This window comes from Rhinoderma darwinii, chromosome 2 (assembly GCF_050947455.1).
Source record: "Rhinoderma darwinii isolate aRhiDar2 chromosome 2, aRhiDar2.hap1, whole genome shotgun sequence".
NCBI classification, from domain to species: domain Eukaryota; kingdom Metazoa; phylum Chordata; class Amphibia; order Anura; family Rhinodermatidae; genus Rhinoderma; species Rhinoderma darwinii.
This window is the reverse complement of record NC_134688.1, coordinates 26,049,858-26,076,930: the sequence shown is the minus strand read 5'-3', so window position 1 is coordinate 26,076,930 and position 27,073 is coordinate 26,049,858. Positions and strand designations below refer to the sequence as shown.

At 45.9% G+C, this 27,073-nt stretch overlaps 1 long non-coding RNA gene across 2 annotated transcripts in view; it reads left to right on the top strand.

The window, feature by feature from the left end:
- Positions 1-203: 203 nt before the first annotated feature.
- The window catches only part of LOC142742069 (uncharacterized), a 49,185-nt gene continuing 22,315 nt past the window's right edge, over positions 204-27,073 (top strand). For both annotated transcript variants that reach the window (XR_012881283.1, XR_012881282.1), the window contains exons 1-11: positions 204-295; positions 1,606-1,672; positions 2,489-2,553; positions 3,000-3,131; positions 3,964-4,030; positions 4,227-4,291; positions 4,670-5,751; positions 24,619-24,685; positions 25,505-25,569; positions 26,016-26,147; positions 26,980-27,046. This is a non-coding gene — a long non-coding RNA (uncharacterized LOC142742069). The remainder of the gene's footprint in view (positions 296-1,605; positions 1,673-2,488; positions 2,554-2,999; positions 3,132-3,963; positions 4,031-4,226; positions 4,292-4,669; positions 5,752-24,618; positions 24,686-25,504; positions 25,570-26,015; positions 26,148-26,979; positions 27,047-27,073) is intronic.

Here is a 27,073-nt window from a genome sequence, read left to right as displayed (position 1 = left end):
TTCATACATTACATGTTCTTAGTCATAGCCCCTATAACCACACATGTATCTTTCTTCCATGTTTATAAACAGCAGTCCCATGTAACGCCTATATCCAGTGTATGCACAGACAGTCTATCCAGGCAGTAGGAGATAATTAGATGATGTAACAGATACTGCAGCCGCTTATGATGTCACTGATGATGTCATAGACAGTACTAGCCGTTAGGTTCTATGTGCAGCTGGATTACATATTTTTTACAATTTCTGCCAATGACGTCTGGACCGGGACTGTGATTGACTGTGTGATTGACAGGTAAGATGCAGCATTTTATCATGAATTCTACATGTTACTGGACACATGAAATATATACGCTCTAGAATTCTCATATAAGGCCAGATTCACACTGGACATTACTGCAGCAATTTCTAACCACACCAACACCTCACCACAACTATATGATTGTAGAAGGATTTTTTTCTGGTGATTGTCGGGGGTTGTTTTTTTTTTTTAGACAAACAGTTCAAGTTTCAGTAAAATGTTTCTATTAATGCAAGTAACAACTGAACATTTTACATTCAGATTTCAAGGTTTCATATTTTCTCATTAAAGTTACAACTCAGTACAACAGAGTATGTTCACACAGCCTATTTTCAGCCGTTTTCCTGGCCGTAAACACCCCGAAAAACAGCCGAAAATACGGAGGCTGGACGCCTCCAAACATCTGCCCATTGATTTCAATGGGAAAAACTGTTTTTTTTTTCCGATGGTGCATTTTACGTGGGCGTTTGATAAAGCGGCGCATAAAAAACACCCTGTAAAAAGAAGTGCATTTCACTCCTTCGGCCGTTTTTGGAGCCGTTTTTCATTGTCTCAATAGAAAATCAGGTCCAAGAACGTTGGTAAAATCGCCTCAAAAAATGTTTGTGGTTTAAAAAAATGGCTGAAAATCAGAGGCTGTTTTCCCTTGAAAAGAGCTCTGTATTTTAGAGACGTTTTTTAGTTAAGTGTGTGAACATACCCTTACCATTGTCTGAGAATTGCAGCTGTCAGTAATGTGGAATGTGACTTCTCAGTCGTTTTCAATATGATGTCTAATTTAATTAAATTAAATAGTCTTAAAAAGCTACCGTATATTATCCTAATAAGGCTCAGCAGTAGCCAGGGCCGGCCTTAGGGGTGTGCGACCTGTGCCATTACATAGGGCGCATCCCTCCAGCAGGTGGAACGGGGCGCTGCGCTGGCTCCCTTCCACTGCTTGTGTTTTAGAAGCGGCCGGGCAACTCAGCAGCTGCCTTTCCGCCTGGGTGCTTCTCTCACTGACATCGCGTTTCTAGCAGCGAAAATCGGCATTCCTCTAGGAGATGGGGGCATTGGGGATTGGCATTTGTAAATTGCCCACATTGTGACCCCCCCCTAATGTCAGTCATGGACACCTGGGCCTGGGTGTGACTGCAATCTCTTCACCCCTATAGTTATGTTCCCTGGGTTTACACTAACATTACAAAATGTTTTCAATGTCTGACTCGTCCTGTGATAGAAAATGAAATGTGTGAAAGTAAATATATTATTATTCATTCTAGATATGGGGTTATTTTATGTTTATTCCATTATGTATTTTACAGACATTTATGACATCTGAATATGTGGCACCAGTGACAGCCGACATGCTAGGACATACACTGTATATATGTAAGTATTATAGCAAATGACAACCTATAGAAATTCTATAATGTGATGTCATCCAGAATGTTCCTATAGAGACACATGACAAGACTGTGGGAACAAATTCCCCAATATTGTTCATCCAGGGCCTGTCTTAGGGGTGTGCGACCTGTGCGGTTACACTGGGTGCATCACCTGTCACTAATGAATGGGGCGCCAATGGTCTTGATGTCTGGGGCACCCATTGCTTGAACACTCAATCCCACTCTTCATGTAAAAAAAGTAAAGGGCACTGCTCAGGATGCAGATACAATTCCTTGATAATGGATTACATTACAGTGTGGCAGACAATACTTGTCTGGCAGTGTTATTTGGGCACTGTATGATTGCAGTATTTGAGTACTATATTCTACGCCATAAAGCTGAATTCAGACGCTGCAGATTTGCTGCGCGGCAAAATTCACAAGTGTTACAGGTGAATAGTTACAGTCTCAAAAACTCATCCACATGTAGCAAAAGTAAACGCTGGGAATTTTGCTGCAGCTTTATATTATTATTATTATAGAAATGCTCCATAAAGAAGATATTATGGTATTAGTAATATATAAGGGACTTGTTATTTATGTCATTTCCTAATACACATTTGGCTTATGGGGGAGCACACAGCGCACACAGAGTGTCTACATTACCAGTACTGCAGTCTGTGCGCCACCATACAGGTCCGTCCACATGAAGTTGCTGTGTACATGAGCCCTAATGTACATTTCCTTCATTGTTGGGTGGTCTATACTGAGCACACGTCTGTCTGGAGAAATAAAACGACACAATTATTGTTTTTTCCAGAACACCTTAAGATCGGCTGCCTGCTGCCAGGGGGACTCTCTGAAGCAATATTTCATCTATGCAAGGTGCGTCTCTTATTAGTTACTATATGCAGTATCCACCAATACCCTCCACAGTTAGAATGACACTTTTTGTATGTCCTGGGTCAGAATGCCCCTTTTGTATGGCCCCACAGTAATGAAGCCCCTTTTTCTAAGCCCCGACTCAGTCCCTTTATCCCCCATATTAATAGTGCCCCCTTTGCTCCTATAAAATAAAAAAATATACTCACCTAATAGACGACCAACCGGGTCAGACATTTCGCTTCCTCCCTGCGCCGTTATTGTTTGTCCAATTTCAGGGGCGTATGGAGCCCCAGAGCTGTGGGCCACCCCAAATCCCTGGACCCCAGCCGGTCATCCTATTTACCCCTTTGGTAATTTTACACTGGTTGGGGACTGGACTCTGTTCTAGATAGAAATGTTGCCATTGATTGAGATTTGTCCTAATACATTGTCTTTCTTTCTCCTAGAATTAATTCCTCATAAGAGTTAATGATAACCACACGTGCCAGGAGGGCAGATCAAAGATTAAGCAGAGCCCTCCACCTCACATCACATAACGTTCTACATTCAGTCGGATGTATTCAGTAGGAGAGTCCAAGGTCAGTGTATTTTATTAACTGCATCTCTAAATGATCACATAGTGTGTATTACTGGTCAATACTGAAGAGGGCACTACCACCATAGATGGCCTGGGCACCCTCAACTTACACTGCCGATCCGGCATTTAGGGCCCAAACCTATAATATAAAAAAACAGAAAGATACAATCCCTAGTTTATTGACTGGGTGATGTTATTTGGGCACTGTATGATTAAATTATTTGGACACTACATGGTGCATCATAAGGGGGAGGACGTCACAGATACTGCACATGTCACCAATAAACCTAAGGCCGGCCCTGGATGTGACACAATAGCTGCCACGTGACATGCCATCCACACGGACATGACCGCTGTGGCCTAGCAACTAAAGACAACAGAACCACCAGCGCAGGAGCCACAGGGAATTTAAAAAATGAGTAGGGACAATTTGTTATTTTTAGCCATATGCGGCTTAGACTAAGGTTTATGAAACAGTCAGAAAACCCCTTTAATAATTATTTTGTCTGTTGAATCCAGAAATCCAATTTACCATTTTCTACTCTCTCTACTCCAGTCCAAAAGACTCCACAAAAGACAAATTAGAAGTTTTCCATTAAGGATAAGATTATATAGAAGAATAACAATAAGCTCCTGGTCCCTGATACAAAATCTATACCAGGGTCCTCCAACTATTATGTGCCATTATACTGCTGGTGTTATTTGTGTGGCAGAGGGGCATTGGACTCGCCCTGGGATAGAAAATGAAATGTGTGAAAGTGAATATATTATTATTCATTATAGATATGGGGTTATTTTATGTATGTGCATTAAACCCATTATGTATTTTACAGACATTTATAACATCTGAATATGTGGCACCAGTGACAGCCGACATGCTAGGTGAACCACTGTATATATGTAAGTATTATAGCAAATAACAACCTATAGAAATTCTATAATGTGATGTCATCCAGAATGTTCCTATAGACACATGACAAGACTGTGGGAACAATCTCCCTGATGTTTTCAATAGGCTGAACATATATTTGTTGATATGATGAACCATACTAAGCGCACGTCATAATATCTTCACAGTTTATACTTTTTGTTCCAGAATTTCTTGAGATCGGCTGCCTGCTGCCAGGGGGACTCTCTGAAGTAATATTTCATCTATATGCGGTATGTCCATCATTAGTTACTATATACAGTATCCACCAGTAGCTCTGTACATTGAAAAAGTAATGAGCGGGCAAAATGCCAAGAAAGGCGTAGCAGTGGGGAACCTTGGATAGTTGGTAGGAATAGGCATAATGTAAGTTAGGGGTATCTTTGTCCAAAATGCTGGCCACATGGCTCGGTTTGGGACTGAACGTAGGTGTAAGGTAATTGGGTGAGGGAGTGTAGGGGGATTTTAGACAGCTTTGGTCTGCCAAGAACATTTGCGATGTGCCAAGGCCTGGATGCAATAGACAAGGACTTAAGTGAGTTTCATTACACAGTCATAATCTGCAGGCATAGGTGATAATGGACACTGGCAGAATGTTTTTATATTTACAGCACTCAAGCGGAAAGCAATGGAAGGTGCCAGGATATTGCCACGTATAGAGCCCCCACAAGTCATGCAGCACAAGGACCTGGACTTGGGGTATACTGGATTGTTTGGAGCAAATGGCATCAAGGAAGCAAGGCAGGTATCCTCAATGGTATCATTCTAGCAAAAATTTGAGGGAACATGGCACGATGATGGGCCAAGTGCCAGGATCCTTGCGCAGGGATCCAGGGTCGATGAAGGCAGCAATATCCCAGTAGGGCCTCATAATCTCAACATGGGAGAGGGACACCTTGGGGTTGCCAAAATGTTTAGAACACGGGGTACTGGCACAATGTTTGGAATTACAGGAGCAGCGCATCTGGATGTAAAGAGAAGCAGAAGGAGGCAACAGTAGCTGGTTGAGTCTGATTCTGATCTGTCAGATGATAATAAGTGGTCTGATGTTGGGGATAGATGGGCTAATGGGCAAGACGTTTAAGATGCTGAAAAAAATGTTTACGCAGGATTAAGTAAAAAGGTAAAAGCGAGGAGGCGTGATACCGAAAGCCAATCCTTTACTGGAAAGAGGGGGTAAAGTTTGGGGCAAGGAAACATGTTTGTTGATTTCTACCTACACACACTTGTCCCAGGAAATGTTGGGAAACATAAGGGAGGAAAGGCTTGTCTAGTTTTTATGATGTCTATGGAAGATTTTGTTTAGTATTGCAGTGTTATGGTGGTGGAGCAAGGATCCCCTTATTGATCAGGTGCCAATAAAAAGGGATGGTGCCTGTGAAGCAGGCTGGTAAGTATAAAAAAAATACATCTGTCGCATCTAAAAGAGGCATCAGTAAACGATGAAATAGACAAGGAGTTGAGTGAGTTGCATCATTAAAGCAGAATCTGCAGGCACGGATGACAATGGATACTTGCAGAATGTTTTTTGTGCCTACAGGACTCAAGTGAGAAGCAGTGGAAAGGACACAGATATCGCCACGGATAGGGCATCCACGAGTCATGCAGCACAAGGAACTGGACTTCTGATGTAATTGACTGTTTGGAGGAGATGGCGTACATTTGCGAAGAATGTAGTTGGCTTTCGAAGCGCGTAAGCAGTCTTGTATCATCACTTCAACATGCCGTGTGGTTTATAAAATGTTTTTCTAATAAAGTCATCACATTTTTCATGAGGATTGCTGGACCGTATTTTCTTCTGTTTACTTTATATTTATTGGACAGTGCTAACGCCATACAGCCCTCCCTGTAGAGAACGCCATACAGCCCTCCTGTAGAGAACGCCATACAGTCCCCCTGCAGAGAACGCCATACAGCCCCCCCTGTAGAGAACGCCATACAGCCCCCCCTGTAGAGAACGCCATACAGCCCCCCTGTAGGGAACGCCATACAGCCCCCCCCTGTAGGGAACGCCATACAGCGTTCCCCCCCTGTAGGGAACACCATACAGCGTCCCCCCTCCCAAAAAAATGCGACCTACAGTGTGTCCTCCAAAATACATGTATCCCCTATCCACAGGATAGGGGATACATGTGTGATCGCTGGCAGCGAAAGCTGCTTCTATCCTCTCCTCAGGGTCCCCGGCAGTCACTGACAGCCGGAGACCCGACATTCAGCAGCCCGATCGCGCGGGCTGTAAGTTAAAACCGGAGTCGTAAAAAGTCCATGGCTCGGGTTTTAAGGACCCTGACCGCTGGCCGTAAAAATACAGCCAGCGGTCGGGAACCAGTTAATGGCAGAGCGGGGAGATACCTCCCTGATCTGCCGTAGTGTTCAGTGGCGTCCCGCTGTAGCAGCCATAGCGGCTGCCAGCGGAGCCTCCGGCCATGGTGGGGGCCCGTGCCGGCGGGCGACACGGGCCCCCTCATGCCGCGGGCCCCATAGCAGCCGCTACGGCTGCTACGGCGATAGTTACGCCACTGCTCAGTACATATATACAACACCAAAAAAAATCTCAGTGTTATGACTGCGGACCTCTGTCGCTCACCCTGTGATGAACGGCCGCGACCGCAACTTCCTGGCCACCTCCCCAGAGACCACGGCTGGCGCGGCCTTCCCTTCCTGGAGTGTGCGAGGAGTGCCTTAAAGGGCCAGCGTGCGCACTTCCTAAAAGTTTTCTATCCTACCCCAGTGCACCCTGGATTATAAAAAGGTCTCTGCCCTACCACTCCTTGCTTGAGCGTTGTTTGTACTTTTCCCATGTTTGTATTGCAAAGGGTCCCTTAGTATTTTCCTGCTTGATCCCAGAGTTCCCGTTCCCTGCATCCTATTTCTTGTATCCCTTGCTGTTTCCTAACTGTGCCTGCCTTTTATCAGAGTCGTGTGGTACCGCCGGCTGGATATGCCACGTCTGTGTGTCATCTACCATTCCTGGTGCCATCCGCTTCGTCTGGCGCAACCTGCCACACCTAGCCCTATCTGAGCCGGAGCCCACAGCCTAGTGGGTCCACATACGGATGTAGCCATCTTTAACTTGACTCTGATAACTTGTTGCAGCGTGATATCACACAAAAATAACCATTGAGAAGTCATTGAAAAGGTCAAGATAAGGGATCTTTCCACTGTGTATTTAATGCGTTATTAGTCAAGCTAAAGTCAGCTACATATGTTCCCTAGATTGTGACAGTACGCTCATGGAACCCGCTGGCCAGCCTAAGACCACAGTTCAGGTCATACAGACGGATATGCGTGACCTATATGCACGTCAGCAATTACTAAGGGGTGGACCCCAATAGTATATATTGTATCTATATGCACGTCAGGATCAACTCCTCGTGGCTGTAAACTCCATCATCGCCCGACTGGATCAACTCCCTGTTCCTTCCCCAGAGACTGCTGCCGTTCCACTGCCTAATACTCCTACTGTCTGTTTTCCGGATCCACAGTTGCACTGCCTCTTTTTCCTCGCTATGACTGCGTGCTCACCATTTCTCCTCTGATGAGGCCAAGGTAGCGTTCATTATTTCCCTCCTCGCTGGCAAGTCCCTCGCATGGGCGAACCCCATCCTGGAATGACAGGAGCCCAAATTTTCGGACTTAGCCCTGTTCTTACAGACTTTTTCTGACGTGTTCAAGAAGTCGGGTCGAACATCCTTAGCAGCAGCCACTCTGCTAACCCTCAAGCAAGGGGGTCCACAGCAGGAGAGTATGCCATCTCCTTCCGTACCCTGGCAGCAGAGTTGGCATGGAACAATGAAGCATTGGTGGTGATCTATGGCATGGACTGTCCTCACACACCATGGACGAGCTGGCAGCCCGCGACCTCCCACCTACCTTGGATGCCCATATCCTGTTGGCTACCCGGGTCAACATGAGGATCCAGGAACGCGATGAGGAGGTTAGGTGGAGAGCTGTTTTCACAGATTAGCACCCTCGTTCCAGAGACCACTACTGCCCCCTCTTGTTGCTCTACCTGAGGAACCAATGCAGGTAGACAGAGTCAAGTTGTCCGAGCAGGAGAAACAATGCTGACGCTCTTCAGGTCTGTGTTTGTATTGCGGCCTTAAAGGCCCTTTCGTGCGCCAATGTCCACAAAAGCTGGGAAACTCCAGCTCCTAGAGAGGCAACTCTAGGTGGGATGATGCCAAACATCAAAACCTCTTCCAAATTATCTATTCCTGTGACCATCATCTCGGGAGAGACATCACACTTCTCCTCTGCCTATTTTGACTCCAGGGCAGCTGCAGATTTCATCCAGCAGGATTTAGTAGACCGACTACATCTACCCACAGTTCTTCTAGAGAGATCCCTTGCTGTTGCTTCTGTAAATGGACTACCATTGCCCGATCCTATTGTGGCTATCATGAAACCACTTACGTTACAAATTGGAGTCCTTCACTCAGAACAGATCAACTTCCTCGTCCTGCCTAAAGCCATCAACCCGGTTCTGCTGGGTCTGCCTTGGCTTCGTCTACACGCCCAGGTCCTTCACTGGAGTTCTGGAGAGGTCCCCCAATGGGGGCCAAGATGCCTTAGCCGCTGCCTGCAACAGGTCCGCCCTGTTTTGCCTCCACTGCCTCAGTCACTCTCCGATCTACCATCTCATTAAGCCAGTTTTGAGGACATCTTCAGTAAGAGCAGGTAGATAAAAACAGTGGGAACCAGGTGGGATCCACTGTAAAAAAGAGACACCATCCAGGCGCAATACTTTTTTGAGAAAAAATATATATATAATTAATTGTCTAAAACAGTGGTTCTTAACCTTATTGGAGGTACTGAACCCCACCAGTTTCATATGCGCATTCGCCGAACCCTTCTTAATTGGAAAAATAAAATATGATTTTTTCAAATTCAAAACATAGGTTTATATTTTACTGGTGCACAAAATGAACCGTGCATCAACATCACTGTGTTCAAAGACCAAAACCATCAAAACATGATTTTCACACAAAAACATAATAATGAATATTTACTGCAAATGTGACTTCTGCTGCTGCCATTCAGAGACCAGTTCAGAAATGCGCGGCTTCACCTTGGCAAGTGCCACTCTCATGTCATTTTCGCAACAAAGTCTGCTCCTTTTCTTCGTTTTTAAGTCCAGCATCCTCGAAAAGGATTGCTCGCAAAGATATGTTGTAACAAACGGTATGAAAATCTCCAGAGCTTTCTTAGCAATAACAGGGCACGTTACCATTTGTTGACAAAACGTTGAGAGCGTTGTTGTTCACCCATGCTGGATATGACTCTCTTGTAGGGAAGTATCCATCGAGAGACTTTGCAAGCTCATCTAAGTGCGTGGCTATTGCTTGCTTCAGTTCCGCGGGTACAGAAATGTCTCTGATTCCAGATACATCTTCGATCTTACTTACACAGTCGTCCAGCAGGGGAAAGTTTGCGAAGTTATCATTCTCTGTTCGTCGTTTCCATAACGGTAGCTTTTTTTTTAAAAGCCTTCAGGTTTTCTTCCGCTTCGATGATGTTGACTCCACCGCCCTGCATCTGTTGATTGAGATGATTGAGAGCTGCGAAGATATCAGCCATGTATGCTAAAATGAGAATGAACTCAGAATTTTTGAAGCAATCTGCATGACAATGTTGGTGCTCTTGCAAAAACAGGGCTAATTCCACACGCACAGCAAAAACACAATTCAGCCCCTGTCCCCGGGATTACCACCGAACGTTAGAATGGTACAGAAGTACCTCGAATTCAGAGCCCATTTCTTTACACAGCTCACTGAAGATGCGGTGCCTCAGAGCACTATTTGGCACATAGCTCACGCATTCCACTACAATTTTTAATACTTCAGCCAGTTTTGAAGGCAAGGTTTTTGTTGCCAACGCATGCCTGTGCAGAATACAATGCGTAACAATGATGTGTGGTGCATCGGCTTTCACTAGCGCACCAAAACCAGACTTTCTTCCCAGCATGACTGGAGCTCCGTCCGAACAAACTGCAGAAACCATATCCCACGAAAGTTTTTTGTCTTTGAAAAAGTCATCCACAAGTTTCGGCTGCCTTAGTTGTTATTGTAAGAGGCTTACAAAATAAAAAAATCTTCCTTTATCACGTCGTCTTTCACATAGCGGACAAATACAGCAAGCTGGCTTAGATTGGAAATGTCTGTGGTCTCGTCGAGTTGAAGGCTGAATTTTGCCGGGCTTGAAATCAGATATGCAACTACTTGAGTCAAGATGTCTTTGCTCATGTCCTCTATTCTGTCGGTGATGGTGTCATTTGAAAGAGGAATTTGGGAAAACGTAACTTCAGAATCTTATCCCAGCATGATATTCGCCATCTTCGCCATGGTTTTATGAGTGTTTCACCAATGGTGTGTGGTTTGCCCTGCTTTGCGATCAGGTAAGCAACTTCGTACGATGCTGTGAGGATCGGTTTGTTGATGGGTACGAAGCCAAGAACAGGTAGTGTAGCCTTTTCATCGACTCTGGCTCTCTTCACCTTGAATTCAGCGAGTGTTATATTCTTGTATTTTCCATCTCCATGCAGCTTAAGGAAGTGTTCTCTTAGTTTTGCCGGTGCTAGACTAGAATTGCTCAACTTGGCATTGGAAATCATGCAGTTAGGACGCTGACTCCCATCACGTTCCGTTATACATCTGAATCCATATTGTACATATTCGTCCGACCACTTTCTTTTTGTGCTTGACATAGTTAGTATGAAGGGATTAAAATTTTAAGAAAGAAATCACACGACGTACCATCACGACAGTCACAAGTCAACTACTGAGCGTACCAAATTCCCTGCAGAACAGATAGGCCAAGCGATGTAGCGTGATCACCTGCAGCCAATGATGGCCAAGCAGGGCGTGTAATCACGAATTATATGAGTCGGATATGTGTCTTGACCTCCGCCGAACCCCTGAGACTGACTCACCGAACCCTTGGGGTTCGATCGAACCCAGGTTAAGAACCACTGGTCTAAAACAATAGGTCATAATAAAACATGCATAAAAAAAAGAGAGATAGAGGGTCTCTTGAGGTACAACGCGTTTAGTGGAAACAGAACCACTTTATCAAGTAAACATGAGACCATAAAGTTTTTTCCAGAGAACCCCTTTAACCCGTTAGTGACCGGCCCATCGTGTTTCTACGTCGGTCACTAACGGGCCTTATTCCGATGCCATAGACTTTTTACGTCGCGGCATCGGAATAAGTTTACAGAGCAGGGAGCTGTCAAATCTCCCTGCTCTCAGCTGCCAGAAGCAGCTGGGGGCGTCCCTGCTCTGCCGGGTGAGATCGATATTAGTATCGATCTCACGCGTTTAACCTCTCAGATGCGGTGCTCAATAGCGAGCACCGCATCTGAGTGGTTTTGGAGAGAGGGAGGGAGCTCCCTCTCTCCCCCACCGACACCCGGCGATACGATCGCCGAGTGTCTGTGTCTCCAATGGCAGCCGGGGGTCTAATAAAGGCCCCCAGGTCTGCCTGGAGTGAATGCCTGCTAGATCATGCCGCAGGCATGACCTAGCAGATGCCTGTCCGTTTTAAACGGACAGGCATAATACACTGCAATACAAAAGTATTGCAGTGTATTATAATAGCGATCGCAGAATCGCATATTATAGTCCCCTAGTGGGAGTAGTAAAAAAGTGAAAAAAAAGTTTAATAAAGTTAATTAAAAAAAAGTGAAAAAAAATGAAAAACCCAGCTTTTCCCCTTACAAACTGCTTTACTATTAAAAAAACAAAATAAAGTAAAAAAGTTACACATATTTGGTATCGCCGCGTCCGTAACGACCCAGACTATAAATCGATAACATTATTTAACCCGCACGGTGAACGCCGTAAAAAATTTAATAAAAAACTATGGAAAAATTGCTGTTTTCTGTGAATCCTGACTTTAAAAAAATGTGATAAAAAGTGATCAAAAAGTCGCATCTACTCCAAAATGGTACCAATAAAAACTACAAGTCTTCCCGCATAAAAAAAAAAGCCCTCATACAACCGCATCGGCGAAAAAATAAAAACGTTACGGCTCTTCAAACATGGAGACACAAAAACAAATAATTTTGAAAAAAAAGCATTTTTACTGTGTAAAAGTAGTAAAACATACAAAAACTATACAAATTTGGTATCGTTGCAATCGTAACAACCCGCTGAATAAAGTTATTGGGTTATTTATATCACACGGTAAACGGCGTAGATTTAAGACGCGAAAAAGAGTGGCAAAATTTCTGTTTTTTTTTCTATTTCCCCCCAAATAAAAGTTAATAAAAGTTAATCAATAAATAATATGTCCCCCAAAATGGTGCTATTGAAAAGTACAACTTGTCCCGCAAAAACAAGACCTTATACAGCTATGTCGCCGCAAAAATAAAAACGTTATAGCTCTTGGAATGCGACGATGGAAAAACTTAAAGAATGGCTTGGTCATTAAGGTCCAAAATAGGCTGGTCATTAAGGGGTTAATGACCACCGTGAAAAGGCGTATTGTAATTAAGGGGTTAAATTCGCAGTGTTGGACGGTCATCTCCAGTTTACTGTTGTATCATTATTATACCGAAATTTATATTATATTATATAATATAATAATATATTATATAATATATATATTATTATATTATACCTGTTAGGAGATGATGTCACCCCCAGATGAAGGCTGTGCCGAAACGTGCGTCGTGGTTGGCGCCATCCCGGTTGTGTCATATAGATGGGTATATATTGAGGCATGTTATTTCATATGCTGTACTCTTTTGAACATGTGTTGCACCTATCCTAGGACCATCACTACTCGTATTTAGCTTCTTGTCCATGTCCTTGTCCATCCTGCAGTATTGTAAAGACAATTTATATTATATATGGTATATATATCCTTATTTCATATATATTGCTTAGCACTATACACTTTATAAATAAGATGTATCCGTATTGTTATGGGCATGTGTTCACCCTGTGTATTTCACTCTGGAGATGTTGCTATATCTATTGTGTGACACTTTTTATTCATTTGTCCTCTATATTTAATAAAGTTTTTTGATACTTTTCAAAAGCATCACTATTGGTGCTTGGTGCCATTATTGTTTAGGTCAGGTTCGCCCCCTGCCGCTAGGGGCTGTGGGGTAACACAGCAGGAGGCGTGTGCAGATGCCTGAGGGACTCAGTGGTGTGCCTGCTGAACATGGTGGGCGGTTCCCTGGTGAAGGGTGCGGGTCCATCCCAGGTTTTTGCGTGGGCGGTCCCGTAAAGTCTGGGTAGGTGGGCGGTTTTCCACATTTTCCCTTGTTAACCCTCTTCCGGTGAGTTATGAGGCGGTTGCGGTCTCAGTCCAGACTGAGACACCTAATTAGGTAAACAGGGATAACTTGGCTGTGTATGTCTGCTTCGAGGGATCGGTGCCCATCTTAAGCAGGACGTCAGGAAACAAATAGGGAAGGATGAGTATGTGGAGATGTTCTCCCTCCTCCCCTTGGAGAAGTTCTATCTGGATCAGGGGAAGAGGGGCTAGAGCATAAAAGAAGGAGGAGGAGAAAAGGCGTTATCTCCTGATTCCGCAAATGTTTACCAATTGGTTAATATGGTGAACGTTTTCATTTGCGATTCTAGCTAGAGTGATTTGCGAAAAGACCCCGGAGCACTGCTCAGCCCTTTTATGTATTATGGATTCTATTGGGGAAGCATATAGGGTGTATAAGGGCCTGGTATGGCTCCGTTATGATAAAGAAGTCACAGTACAGCTGACACTAAGCTTTATGCAGAACATAGTGGAATGTCAAAAACAGCAAAAAAAATCAAGAGAATCAAAAGAAATTTAATAAAACAACACCAGTCCCAAGTGAATATAATTCGTAAAGAAATAGCCGGACACATCATGCAATGATTGGGGGAGGCAAACATGACCAGGGTTGCAGGGGAGAAGGAATGAGGTGAAAAGTTCAAGAGGAGGAGGGGGAGGAAGGTGGAGGGGAAGGGGCGTGGTGGACAAAGGGAATATAGGAAGGGTGAGAAACAGTTTCGCGCCATTCACGCCCCAGGAAAGCAGTTAGACTTGTACTGACCTTGTGAACGATGCAGGCCCTGATGGAGCAAGTGCGGCAGGCTGTGGCGGAACGGGGCATGGCCTGGCTTGAGGAGGAGCTCGGGAGGACGGGTCCGGTGGCATCAGGGACGGAGTTGGCAGGGCTGGAGGAGGCAGCGGGTTTGAGTGCGGCCGGGACGCAGGCAGCGCCTGATGTGATGACATCCCCCCTCCGGCGGTCGCGGCGGGTGCGGCCGCCAGAACGCCTTAGCCCGGACGAATTGCCTAGGGCTCGACGCAGGCTTGGGAGCCCCTCGAGGGACGCTCCGGGCCGGGTTTCCGCTTCCAACACTAGGGGGCGGAGGTCCCGGTCCGGGAGGAATCCCGGTCCGCGGTCAGGCCCTCCGGAGAGTGGAGGGCAGGGTCCCAGGCCAGTGGGACAGCCTCCCATCTCCAGGTCAGCACCACGAGGATTTGCGGCGGGCCGTTCTGGCGATGCTCCAGTCGGGCGGCCTGCCTGTCAGCATGAAGATGTCCCCGTACGGTCACGCAGGCCACAATCGGTGGTGCTGCGGAGATGGAGGGAGGGGGCAGCGGTGGAGAGAGAGTGGAGGCCGGAACGGCTCTTGACGTCTGGCGACACTTATGCGGTTCAGGATGGTGTGCACGGCTGCAGAGCCTGCGGTGCGGCTTCAGGCCCCGGATGTCCGGAGGTGGGCGAAAACGGAGGTGTGTCAATGGAGGATGATCGTCAAGGAGATCCCGTCGCCCCGGCTGGTGGGAACTCAGCGCCCATGCAGTCTGGTGAGTCGATGCCACCATTACATACATTTCCAGCGTTATTTAGATCCCCGGGGTTTGGGGAGGGTTCCCAAGGGGAGGCAGTTAGGAATGTTGATAATAGTGGGCTGTTGTCTGTTGGGAGAGGGGGGGGGAGATGTGCAGGAATTGCTTGGCTGTGTAAAGGCGTTGCTAGCGCGTTGTGAGGAGGGTAGGTTGCCTGCTGCATCCCCGGTTGAGGCGTGGGTTTCGGCAGCGGGGGGGTGGTGAATCGGTGCAACCCCCGATGACGGTATCCGGGGTGGAGGTCGGGGGAGTGACGGTTGCGGTTCAGACTGATAAAGGTAAGGATGTGGATAGGGTGAGGTTAGATGATAAAGCTAAAGGCGAGGTGTACGTTTGTTTTGAGGGGTTGTTGGGGTCGCAATTGAAGACTGAAGTGAAAGAAAAAATTTGGAGGGATGAGTACGTAGAAATCTTTTCGCTTCTTCCTCTGGAAAAGTTTAATTTAGATAAGGGTAAAAGGTGGGAAAGTAAAAAGGAGGAGGAAGAGAAGCGTCAATATCGTTTAATCCCGCAGACGTTTGTGAATTGGTTGCAGGCGTTTGCCATACTGGCCAGTGTTATAGGGGAAAAGGCCCCGGAGAATTGCTCTGCCCTTTTCGGGTACATGGATGCGATCGGGGAGGCGCATCGCTCGTATGGGGGTCAGACTTGGTTGCGGTATGACGAACTGTTTCGTCAGAGGAAAGCGGTTCGTCCCAACATTAGATCGGATAATAAAGACATTGGGCTTTGGTTAAAAGTAATGGCCCCGGCTAAGTTCGGGCAGTCCTTTCAAGGGGGGGGGGCGGGGGTTTCCGGCCCCTCAGGACAATCGGGGCAATCGGGGGGAGGGACAGGAGGAAGGGCGGGCTTGTGCTGGCAGTTTAACGACGGTCAATGCAAGTTTGGGGCGGGTTGTAAGTTTAAGCACACTTGCTCCTCTTGCGGCGGGACTTCGCACGGGTCTGCCAAGTGTTTCAAAAAAGGGAAGGGAAAAGGGGGAAGTGGTGGGGGTCATGGGGCTGACGCCGTTGAGGTGGGAAGAGATGGAGCCGTACCTAAATAGGTTCCCGGACAGGGAGAAAGGCGAGTTGTTGTTGCGTGGTTTTCAGTTTGGTTTTGTGATCCCTTCCCCGGTTCATGCGGTCCCCCTTTCCCTACGGAATTTAAAGTCGGCAATGGAGTATCCGGTGGTAGTGTCAGACAAGTTGCGTAAAGAAGTGGGGTTAGGGTGCATGGCGGGGCCGTTCCCGGTGCGGCCCGTTCAGGACATGGTTGTGTCTCCGTTAGGGGTTGTTCCAAAAAAGGAGCCAAATAAATTCCGGCTTATCCATCATTTGTCGCATCCGCGGGGGTTGTCTGTAAATGACGGCATTGCGCCCGAGCTGTGCGCGGTGGTATATACGTCGTTTGACGCGGCAGTTGAGTGGGTGCGGCGGTATGGGGCGGGGGCCCTTATGGCAAAGACTGATGTGGAATCGGCTTTCCGGCTTCTCCCGGTTCATCCGGACAGCCAGAGGCTGTTAGGGTGTTACTGGGAGGGGGCTTATTATATGGATCGGTGTCTCCCGATGGGTTGTTCAGTGTCTTGCGCGTACTTCGAGGCGTTTAGTTCGTTCCTAGAGTGGGTAATCCGGGAAGTGGCAGGGTTAGAGTCGGTCATACATTATCTAGATGACTTCCTGTGTGTGGGCCCAGCGGGTTCGGAGGTGTGCGCCAATTTGCTGGGGGCAATACAGTGGGTCGCTCAGCGATTTGGGGTTTCGTTATCTCCAGAGAAGACCGTGGGTCCCAGTACTTGTATCGTTTTTCTTGGCATTACCCTGGATTCGGTGGCATTGGAGTGTCGACTTCCTAAGGACAAGCTGGAAGCGTTGAGATTGGAAGTGAGTAGGGCGGGTCGGCTGCATAAGATTCAGCTGCGGGAGTTGCAGTCGTTGTTAGGAAAACTTAATTTTGCTTGTCGGATAATGCCCATGGGCAGAGTTTTTTGCAGGAGGTTGGCTTCAGCAACGGCGGGGGTTAGAGCCCCACATCATTTTGTACGGTTGACGCGGGAGCATCGGGATGACTTGGCAGTATGGAGAGAGTTTTTGAATTTGTATAATGGAAAATCGTTGTTGATCTCGCCGGTGGTGGATAATGGGCAATGGGAATTGTTTACCGATGCTGCAGGTAGTGTGGGTTTCGGAATTTATTGTGGAGGACAGTGGTGCGTGGGCCAGTGGCCGGAGGAAAGGGTGTCGTTGGGACTGGTTCGTAATCTTGTACTTCTGGAACTATTCCTAATTGTGGTGTCGGTGGAGATTTGGGGGGAGCGTTTCCGTAATAGCAAGGTGCGGTTCCACTGTGATAATATGGGGGTGGTGTTGGCAATCAATAATGTAACGGCTTCTTCCCCCCCGGTGGTGAGGTTGTTAAGGCGGCTGGTGTTGCGTTGTTTGGAACTCAATGCGTGGATTGTTGCGGTTCATGTTCCGGGGGTGCAGAATGACATAGCGGATTCTCTCTCTCGCCTACAGTGGGAGCGGTTTCGTCTGTTGGTACCGGAGGAGGATCGGGAAGGGGTCGCGTTCCCGGGATGGCTTTGGGACGTGGTTTAAGAGCAGCACGAGGTTTGATCAAGTCTTCTCTAGCGCCTAGTACATGGTTGGCGTACGACGCGGCGTGGAGGGACTGGGTGTTGTGGTTAACAGGTTCACCCGGAGGCGGGTCGATGGAGGAACAAGTGGTAGCTTTGTTGGGGTTTTTGGGATTGGTCTCAGTGGAAGGCTGGTCGGTGTCTAAAGTGAATCGGTTCGTGTCAGCTTTGGCCTTTGGTTTTAAACTAAGGGGGTTGGGGGACGAAAGATTTCTTGATTGTCCAGGCGTTGAAGGGGTTTCGGAAAAAGGGGGCGGGGCGGCCGGACGGCCGTCGCCCGGTTTCTTTTGCGCTTTTGGAGCAGTTAGGTGAAGCGTTGGGGAAGGTGTGTTTCTCAGGCTATGAGGTAGCATTGTTTCAGTTGGCTTTTTCATGGGCGTTTTTTGGGGCTTTAAGAGTGGGCGAGTTAATTTCCCCTAGTAAGAAGAGAGCGGGGGGTTTGCAAGCGGAAGATGTAACAGGAGGAAGGGGGAGAGTGGAATTCTGGGTAAGGCGGTCGAAGTCGGATCAAAGTGGAAAAGGTAAACGAGTGGTTCTGGGGGCGGTGGCAAGGGCGGGGTTGTGCCCGGTGAAATGCTATGAGCGGTACGTCGCGCTGCGAGGGTGTAGGGGGGGGCCGCTGTTATGTCATACGGATGGGGCTTTCTTGTCAAGATGCCAGTTTACAGCTGTCTTCCGTAGATGTTTGCAGGTGTTGGGTTTGGATAAAGGTATTTAATCACCGCACTCCTTTCGTATAGGAGCAGCCACGGAGGCTGCGTCATGGGGGTTCGGGCCTGATGTGGTGAAGCGCATAGGTCGTTGGGAGTCGGGGAGGTATAAGTCCTACGTGCGTCTCCACTTTGTGATTTGTTTTCTCGTATCAACGTGCTGTTTTTTGGTTGGTGTTATCGTTGTTATTCTTTTATTTCAGATGGTACACCGGCACTGGTGTGGATTCTTGGGCACTCATATGTGCACTGGGGGGCGTTAAGGACGGATGTGCGGCCAGATGGGCGGCAACTGGGGTTCCAAAGGTCGGCGGTGGTGATACGGTGGCTGGGCACGCGCGGTATGGTGTGGAGTCGAGTTTTGCCGGATTTCCATCGGTATGCGCAGTTGGATCGGGTTCCTGATTTGTTGGTCCTTCATGTAGGGGGAAACGACTTGGGTACTCGCCCGTTTAGAGAATTCATTCGGGATGTGAAGTATGACCTTCTCCGGCTTTGGTCCTGTTTTCCGAAGGTAAAGGTGATTTGGTCGGAAATAGTGCCGCGTAGTGTATGGAGAAATGCGCGTTCGGTAGAGCGTGTGAACAAGGCCCGGGTAAAAGTCAATCAGGCGGTTTCCAGCTTTGTGGTAAAAAACGGGGGATTTTTTGTGCGGCACTACGATTTCGAGGATGGCCAAGGGAAGTTTTGGCTAGGTGATGGTGTGCATCTCAATGCGGTGGGCATTGACCTATGGGCCTTGCGGATTCAGGAAGGAATCGAGCGGGCGATGATGGATGGTGGGGGCTCGCATACTTATAGGTGGTCTAAGTATGCTCGTGTGGCGGATTGGGGGGTCCTTGGAGTTGGTGGTAATTTGAAGTAGGGGATTCATCGGAGGTATGGTCCCTAACAAATACATAATTGCTCATGGAGATGGGCGTATTTTGGACTCCTGCTGGGTGGTGTCCCGGGGAGTGGTTTTACATACTTGGCAAGCCAACTGTGGAGCAGAAAGGTGCCTCTGAGCCTGTAGGGGACGGCTGGGGGTAAGTAGCTATACAGGGGGCAGTTTGGCGCCAACGTTTTGGAGCTCCAAGGACTTCCCCTTTCCTAGTAATGTTATTTATAAAGGAATGTTTTATGTTCATGTAAATTTGTTAATAAAATGGCTGCTGTGGCCGAAAATTTCCAACCCACTGTCTCGTGTGTCTCACTGGGGGGTGGAGAGTGACATGGGTGGAGGGGAAAAAGGCCTGGAAGCAAGAAAGGGGGTGGACAGTATTGAGGGTAAGGTTAAGCAATAAGGGTTCGAAATGGAGCGAGCTCTGTAATCCCATGGTCATGTTGTAGGGGGGTAAGGGAATGATAATGCTGGGAACTCTCTCTGTTATACTCTACTTGAACCCTATACACACACAAGAAACAGAGTATAGAACCAAGTATATATGAAAAGAATAACAAATTTTATTAAATACATATAAAAACATACATGTTAAAAAGGTACATGAGTGGAGAGACTCTATATGATATGAACACAGGTAAGTAGGAAAACCAAGTGTATGGTGTGTTTAAAGTCCTTATATTAAGGACATATGAATAGGGCAGTGTGCTATCGTATATAACGTTAGTTGTTTGAGTGTGAGCTGTTTTGTTAAGGACAGAAGTGTCCAAAGGGTGTTTTCTAGAGTAAAATACTCCCAACATTAATAACTCAGATAGCCTTACCCATAATAGTAGTCCTGGTAGACTGGATGCCTGTGTGTAGAACAATAAGATGTCATTTTTTATCAAAATTTCTTATTTTCACAGGAAACAAAATACCCCATTTTGTTGCCCAATTTGTCCTTGGTGCGGCAATACCCCATTTGTGGTGATAAACTGCCGTTTGGGCCCATGGGAGGGCTCAGAAGGAAAGGACCACCATTTGGCCTACTGGAGTTTTTCTGGTGCTAAGTCATGTATGCAGAAGCCCCTGAGGTACCAGTACAGTTGAAACCCCTGAGAAGTGACCCCATTTAAAAAACTACTCCCCCTAAGACATTCATCTAGAGGTGTAGTTAGCCTTTTGACCCCACAGGTACTGTGTAAAAGATAATGCGCAGCAGATGGGGTAGAGTGAGATTTGCAATTTTCTATATATATATGGCATGTCCGTGCCCGATATAGTGTGCCCAGCATGTGCCACTGGAGATATACACACCATAAGATGTAATGTGGGTTCTCCCGGGTACGGCAATACCCTACATGTGGCTGTTATTAGCTGCCTGGGCACACGGCAGGGCTCAGAAGGGAAAGATGAGGGGCATAAGCTGTGCGGAGTGTATCAGGGTAAATTAAAAATTAAGGGATGTATGATAAATTCAAAAACAATCTTTCATACAGAGCCCTGGTTTTTCGGGACACGTGTCGGGACACGTGTCGCATTCGTATATTGTTTACCTCCTTATCCCCCTCTTTGAGCAGACTCTGCACCTCTTTTGACTTTTTCCCTTCTTGCCAGTTTGGGGAACTTCTCCTGGAAAGTGTTGCCCTGGTACGATGCGTGTGGCCTCGCTTCCGGAAGTACTGGATGCTCCCTATTCTTGGTCCTAAAGATTAGGTTCTTGATAATCACCTCTTGAAATTCCAGGAAAGTTCCCCTCTGGCCTGCACATCGACGTAGCACATACGCATTGTACAATGCCATCTGTATGATGTGCACGGCCAGATTCTTATACCAAACCCTCGATTTCCACATGGTGCTGTAGGGCTTCAGGACTTGATCTGACAAGTCAACCCCTCCCATGTACCTATTGTAGTCCAGGATGCAGCCTGGTTTGGGGGTCTCTGTACTGGTACCTCGTACAGGTACATGGGTACTGGTGTGGCCATGTATTGTTGTTAATACAAGGACATCTCTCTTGTCCTTGTACTTGACACACAATATGTTGCTGCTAGATTGTGCCCTGCTCTCACCCCTTCTGAGTGTTTGCCCAAGCAGAGTCTTAGGGAGGCCTCTCAGACTTTTTCTAGCAGTGACGCATGCCGCAGGACTTCTGGAAGCGAGGCACTTGAAGAGTGGGACGCTGGTATAAAAATTATCCAAGTAGAGGTGGTAACCCTGGTCCAGCAGTGGGTGCACCAAATCCCACACAATTTTTGCATTAATTCCCAGTAAGGGGGGGCATTCTGGGGGCTGAATACTGCTGTCCTTCCCTTCATACATCCTAAATTTGTAGGTATACCCTGATGCACTCTCGCACAGCTTATACATCTTTACGCCATACCTTGCCCTCTTACTCGGCAGGTACTGGCGGAATTGAAGCCTCCCTTTAAAATGTACCAGGGACTCATCAATAGAAATACACTTCTCGGGGGTGTATGCTTGGGCAAACCGAGCACTGAAATGGTCTAATAGGGGTCTCAGTTTGTACAAACGGTCAAAACTGGGGTCATCTCGGGGTGGGCACTGCTCATTATCCTTATAATTTAAGAAGCGAAATATTGCCTCATAATGCATCCTGGACATGGCCATACGGTACATTGGGGGTATGGTATAAGATGTCCATGCTCCAGTAGGTCCTAATGGATGGCTTTTTCAGAAGCCCCATGTTCAAGTGAAGTCCCCAGAACTTGCCGAACTCTGCTACATCTACAGGGGTCCACCTGTAGGATTGGGCATAAAATGATTTAGGGTTCTTAGTAATATACTGTTGGACATATAAATTTGTCTGGGAGACCATAAGATCTATAAAGTCATCAGTGAAGAAGAACTTGAAAAAGCCCATTTCACTACCATAGTAGTGAGCGCAACAATATCCGTAATTTTTGTCCGCCTGAATGCCCTACATACTCACCGATGCATGACTGTCTACGTCACGAGTGATCTCTAGTCTCACTGGTTCTGCGAAGGCGACGCGAGGACGTCATCTCGTCACCTTCGCAGAACCCATGAGACTAGAGACCACACCTGTAGAGGACGGCGCTGCATCGGTGAGAATGTGTCATTGCGCCGCCGATTACCAGCAAGGGAGCCAATAGTTCCCTTGGCTCTTGAATCCCCAAATCACAGAACCGTTTTTAACGTCTGTTACATGTATTGACGGCCGTTAAAAATTGATCCATTGACTTCTATGGGCGCCGTCTGGCCGTGAAAGCGGCCAAAAATAGGACATGTTCTATTTTTTGACGGCCAATATTCACGGGTGGTTAAAAAAAGGCCGTGTGAATATACCCATAGAACATCATTGTTCTGAAAGCGGACGTTTTTTACTGTTGTGTGAATGTAGCCTAAAACGAATTTCAATAAAATGTATCCTTTATTAGTTCAGATGTTGCCGTCTTTACCTTGACTTTTAACGCATTAAATAAACAATCCCTTATCTTGACTTTTTCAATGGCTTTTGTTGTGTGATATCACGCTGCAACAAATGATATTTTATTTCACATATAGCGAAAAGTAGTAATCCAAAAATAGGTTTTTAACCTTTCGGTCTATACATTCAACCTTCTTTAGACACGGATATGCGGCGCTTGTGACCTCGGTCGCTGTTGGGTAATGGCGCCATTATTTTTGGATTACTACTTTTCGCTATATGTGAAATCAAATATCAATTATTGCATAATACCTTGGAGTGCTGAGTTCCCATTTTTTACACATTGGCGTGGAAGCCTACTCACGCACACTTGAAACACGGAGTGCTGCGGGATCAAGAAAGTATCACGCTGCAACAAGTTATCAGAGTCAAGTTAAAGATGGCTACATCTGTATTACAGTATAAAATCCATCTAGTAACAGATTACACGTTTCATACATTACATGTTCTTAGTCATAGCCCCTATAACCACACATGTATCTTTCTTCCATGTTTATAAACAGCAGTCCCATGTAACGCCTATATCCAGTGTATGCACAGACAGTCTATCCAGGCAGTAGGAGATAATTAGATGATGTAACAGATACTGCAGCCGCTTATGATGTCACTGATGATGTCATAGACAGTACTAGCCGTTAGGTTCTATGTGCAGCTGGATTACATATTTTTTACAATTTCTGCCAATGACGTCTGGACCGGGACTGTGATTGACTGTGTGATTGACAGGTAAGATGCAGCATTTTATCATGAATTCTACATGTTACTGGACACATGAAATATATACGCTCTAGAATTCTCATATAAGGCCAGATTCACACTGGACATTACTGCAGCAATTTCTAACCACACCATCACCTCACCACAACTATATGATTGTAGAAGGATTTCTTTCTGGTGATTGTCGGGGGTTGTTTTTTTTTTTTAGACAAACAGTTCAAGTTCCAGTAAAATGTTTCTATTAATGCAAGTAACAACTGAACATTTTACATTCAGATTTCAATGTTTCATATTTTCTCATTAAAGTTACAACTCAGTACAACAGAGTATGTTCACACAGCCAATTTTCAGCCGTTTTCCTGGCCGTAAACACCCCGAAAAACAGCCGAAAATACGGAGGCTGGACACCTCCAAACATCTGCCCATTGATTTCAATGGGAAAAACTTTTTTTTTTTTCCGATGGTGCATTTTACGTGGGCGTTTGATAAAGCGGCGCATAAAAAACACCCTGTAAAAAGAAGTGCATTTCACTCCTTCGGCCGTTTTTGCAGCCGTTTTTCATTGTCTCAATAGAAAAACAGCTCCAAGAACGTTGGTAAAATCGCCTCAAAAAATGTTTGTGGTTTAAAAAAATGGCTGAAAATCAGAGGCTGTTTTCCCTTGAAAAGAGCTCTGTATTTTAGAGAAGTTTTTTAGTTAAGTGTGTGAACATACCCTTACCATTGTCTGAGAATTGCAGCTGTCAGTAATGTGGAATGTGACTTCTCAGTCGTTTTCAATATGATGTCTAATTTAATTTAATTAAATAGTCTTAAAAAGCTACCGTATATTATCCTAATAAGGCTCAGCAGTAGCCAGGGCCGGCCTTAGGGGTGTGCGACCTGTGCCATTACATAGGGCGCATCCCTCCAGCAGGTGGAACGGGGCGCTGCGCTGGCTCCCTTCCACTGCTTGTGTTTTAGAAGCGGCCGGGCAACTCAGCAGCTGCCTTTCCGCCTGGGTGCTTCTCTCACTGACATCGCGTTTCTAGCAGCGAAAATCGGGATTCCTCTAGGAGATGGGGGCATTGGGGATTGGCATTTGTAAATTGCCCACATTGTGACCCCCCCCTAATGTCAGTCATGGACACCTGGGCCTGGGTGTGACTGCAACCTCTTCACCCCTATAGTTATGTTCCCTGGGTTTACACTAACATTACAAAATGTTTTCAATGTCTGACTCGTCCTGTGATAGAAAATGAAAGGTGTGAAAGTAAATATATTATTATTCATTCTAGATATGGGGTTATTTTATATTTATTCCATTATGTATTTTACAGACATTTATGACATCTGAATATGTGGCACCAGTGACAGCCGACATGCTAGGACATACACTGTATATATGTAAGTATTATAGCAAATGACAACCTATAGAAATTCTATAATCTGATGTCATCCAGAATGTTCCTATAGAGACACATGACAAGACTGTGGGAACAAATTCTCCAATGTTGTTCATCCAGGGCCTGTCTTAGGGGTGTGCGACCTGTGCGGCTACACTGGGTGCATCACCTGTCACTAATGAATGGGGCGCCACTGGTCTTGATGTCTGGGGCACCCATTGCTTGAACACTCAATCCCACTCTTCATGTAAAAAAAGTAAAGGGCACTGCTCAGGATGCAGATACAATTCCTTGATAATGGATTACATTACAGTGTGGCAGACAATACTTGTCTGGCAGTGTTATTTGGGCACTGTATGATTGCAGTATTTGAGTACTATATTCTACGCCATAAAGCTGAATTCAGACGCTGCAGATTTGCTGCGCGGCAAAATTCACAAGTGTTACAGGTGAATAGTTACAGTCTCAAAAACTCATCCACATGTAGCAAAAGTAAACGCTGGGAATTTTGCTGCAGCTTTATATTATTATTATTATTATAGAAATGCTCCATAAAGAAGATATTATGGTATTAGTAATATATAAGGGACTTGTTATTTATGTCATTTCCTAATACACATTTGGCTTATGGGGGAGCACACAGCGCGCACAGAGTGTCTACATTACCAGTACTGCAGTCTGTGCGCCACCATACAGGTCCGTCCACATGAAGTTGCTGTGTACATGAGCCCTAATGTACATTTCCTTCATTGTTGGGTGGTCTATACTGAGCACACGTCTGTCTGGAGAAATAAAACTACACAATTATTGTTTTTTCCAGAACACCTTAAGATCGGCTGCCTGCTGCCAGGGGGACTCTCTGAAGCAATATTTCATCTATGCAAGGTGCGTCTCTTATTAGTTACTATATGCAGTATCCACCAATACCCTCCACAGTTAGAATGACACTTTTTGTATGTCCTGGGTCAGAATGCCCCTTTTGTATGGCCCCACAGTAATGAAGCCCCTTTTTCTAAGCCCCGACTCAGTCCCTTTATCCCCCATATTAATAGTGCCCCCTTTGCTCCTATAAAATAAAAAAATATACTCACCTAATAGACGACCAACCGGGTCAGACATTTCGCTTCCTCCCTGCGCCGTTATTGTTTGTCCAATTTCAGGGGCGTATGGAGCCCCAGAGCTGTGGGCCACCCCAAATCCCTGGACCCCAGCCGGTCATCCTATTTACCCCTTTGGTAATTTTACACTGGTTGGGGACTGGACTCTGTTCTAGATAGAAATGTTGCCATTGATTGAGATTTGTCCTAATACATTGTCTTTCTTTCTCCTAGAATTAATTCCTCATAAGAGTTAATGATAACCACACGTCCCAGGAGGGCAGATCAAAGATTAAGCAGAGCCCTCCACCTCACATCACATAACGTTCTACATTCAGTCGGATGTATTCAGTAGGAGAGTCCAAGGTCAGTGTATTTTATTAACTGCATCTCTAAATGATCACATAGTGTGTATTACTGGTCAATACTGAAGAGGGCACTACCACCATAGATGGCCTGGGCACCCTCAACTGACACTGCCGATCCGGCATTTAGGGCCCAAACCTATAATATAAAAAAACAGAAAGATACAATCCCTAGTTTATTGACTGGGTGATGTTATTTGGGCACTGTATGATTAAATTATTTGGACACTACATGGTGCATCATAAGGGGGAGGACGTCACAGATACTGCACATGTCACCAATAAACCTAAGGCGGGCCCTGGATGTGACACAATAGCTGCCACGTGACATGCCATCCACACGGACATGACCGCTGTGGCCTAGCAACTAAAGACAACAGAACCACCAGCGCAGGAGCCACAGGGAATTTAAAAAATGAGTAGGGACAATTTGTTATTTTTAGCCATATGCGGCTTAGACTAAGGTTTATGAAACTGTCAGAAAACCCCTTTAATAATTATTTTGTCTGTTGAATCCAGAAATCCAATTTACCATTTTCTACTCTCTCTACTCCAGTCCAAAAGACTCCACAAAAGACAAATTAGAAGTTTTCCATTAAGGATAAGATTATATAGAAGAATAACAATAAGCTCCTGGTCCCTGATACAAAATCTATACCAGGGTCCTCCAACTATTATGTGCCATTATACTGCTGGTGTTATTTGTGTGGCAGAGGGGCATTGGACTCGCCCTGTGATAGAAAATGAAATGTGTGAAAGTAAATATATTATTATTCATTATAGATATGGGGTTATTTTATGTATGTGCATTAAACCCATTATGTATTTTACAGACATTTATAACATCTGAATATGTGGCACCAGTGACAGCCGACATGCTAGAAGATCCACTGTATAGATGTAAGTATTATAGCAAATAACAACCTA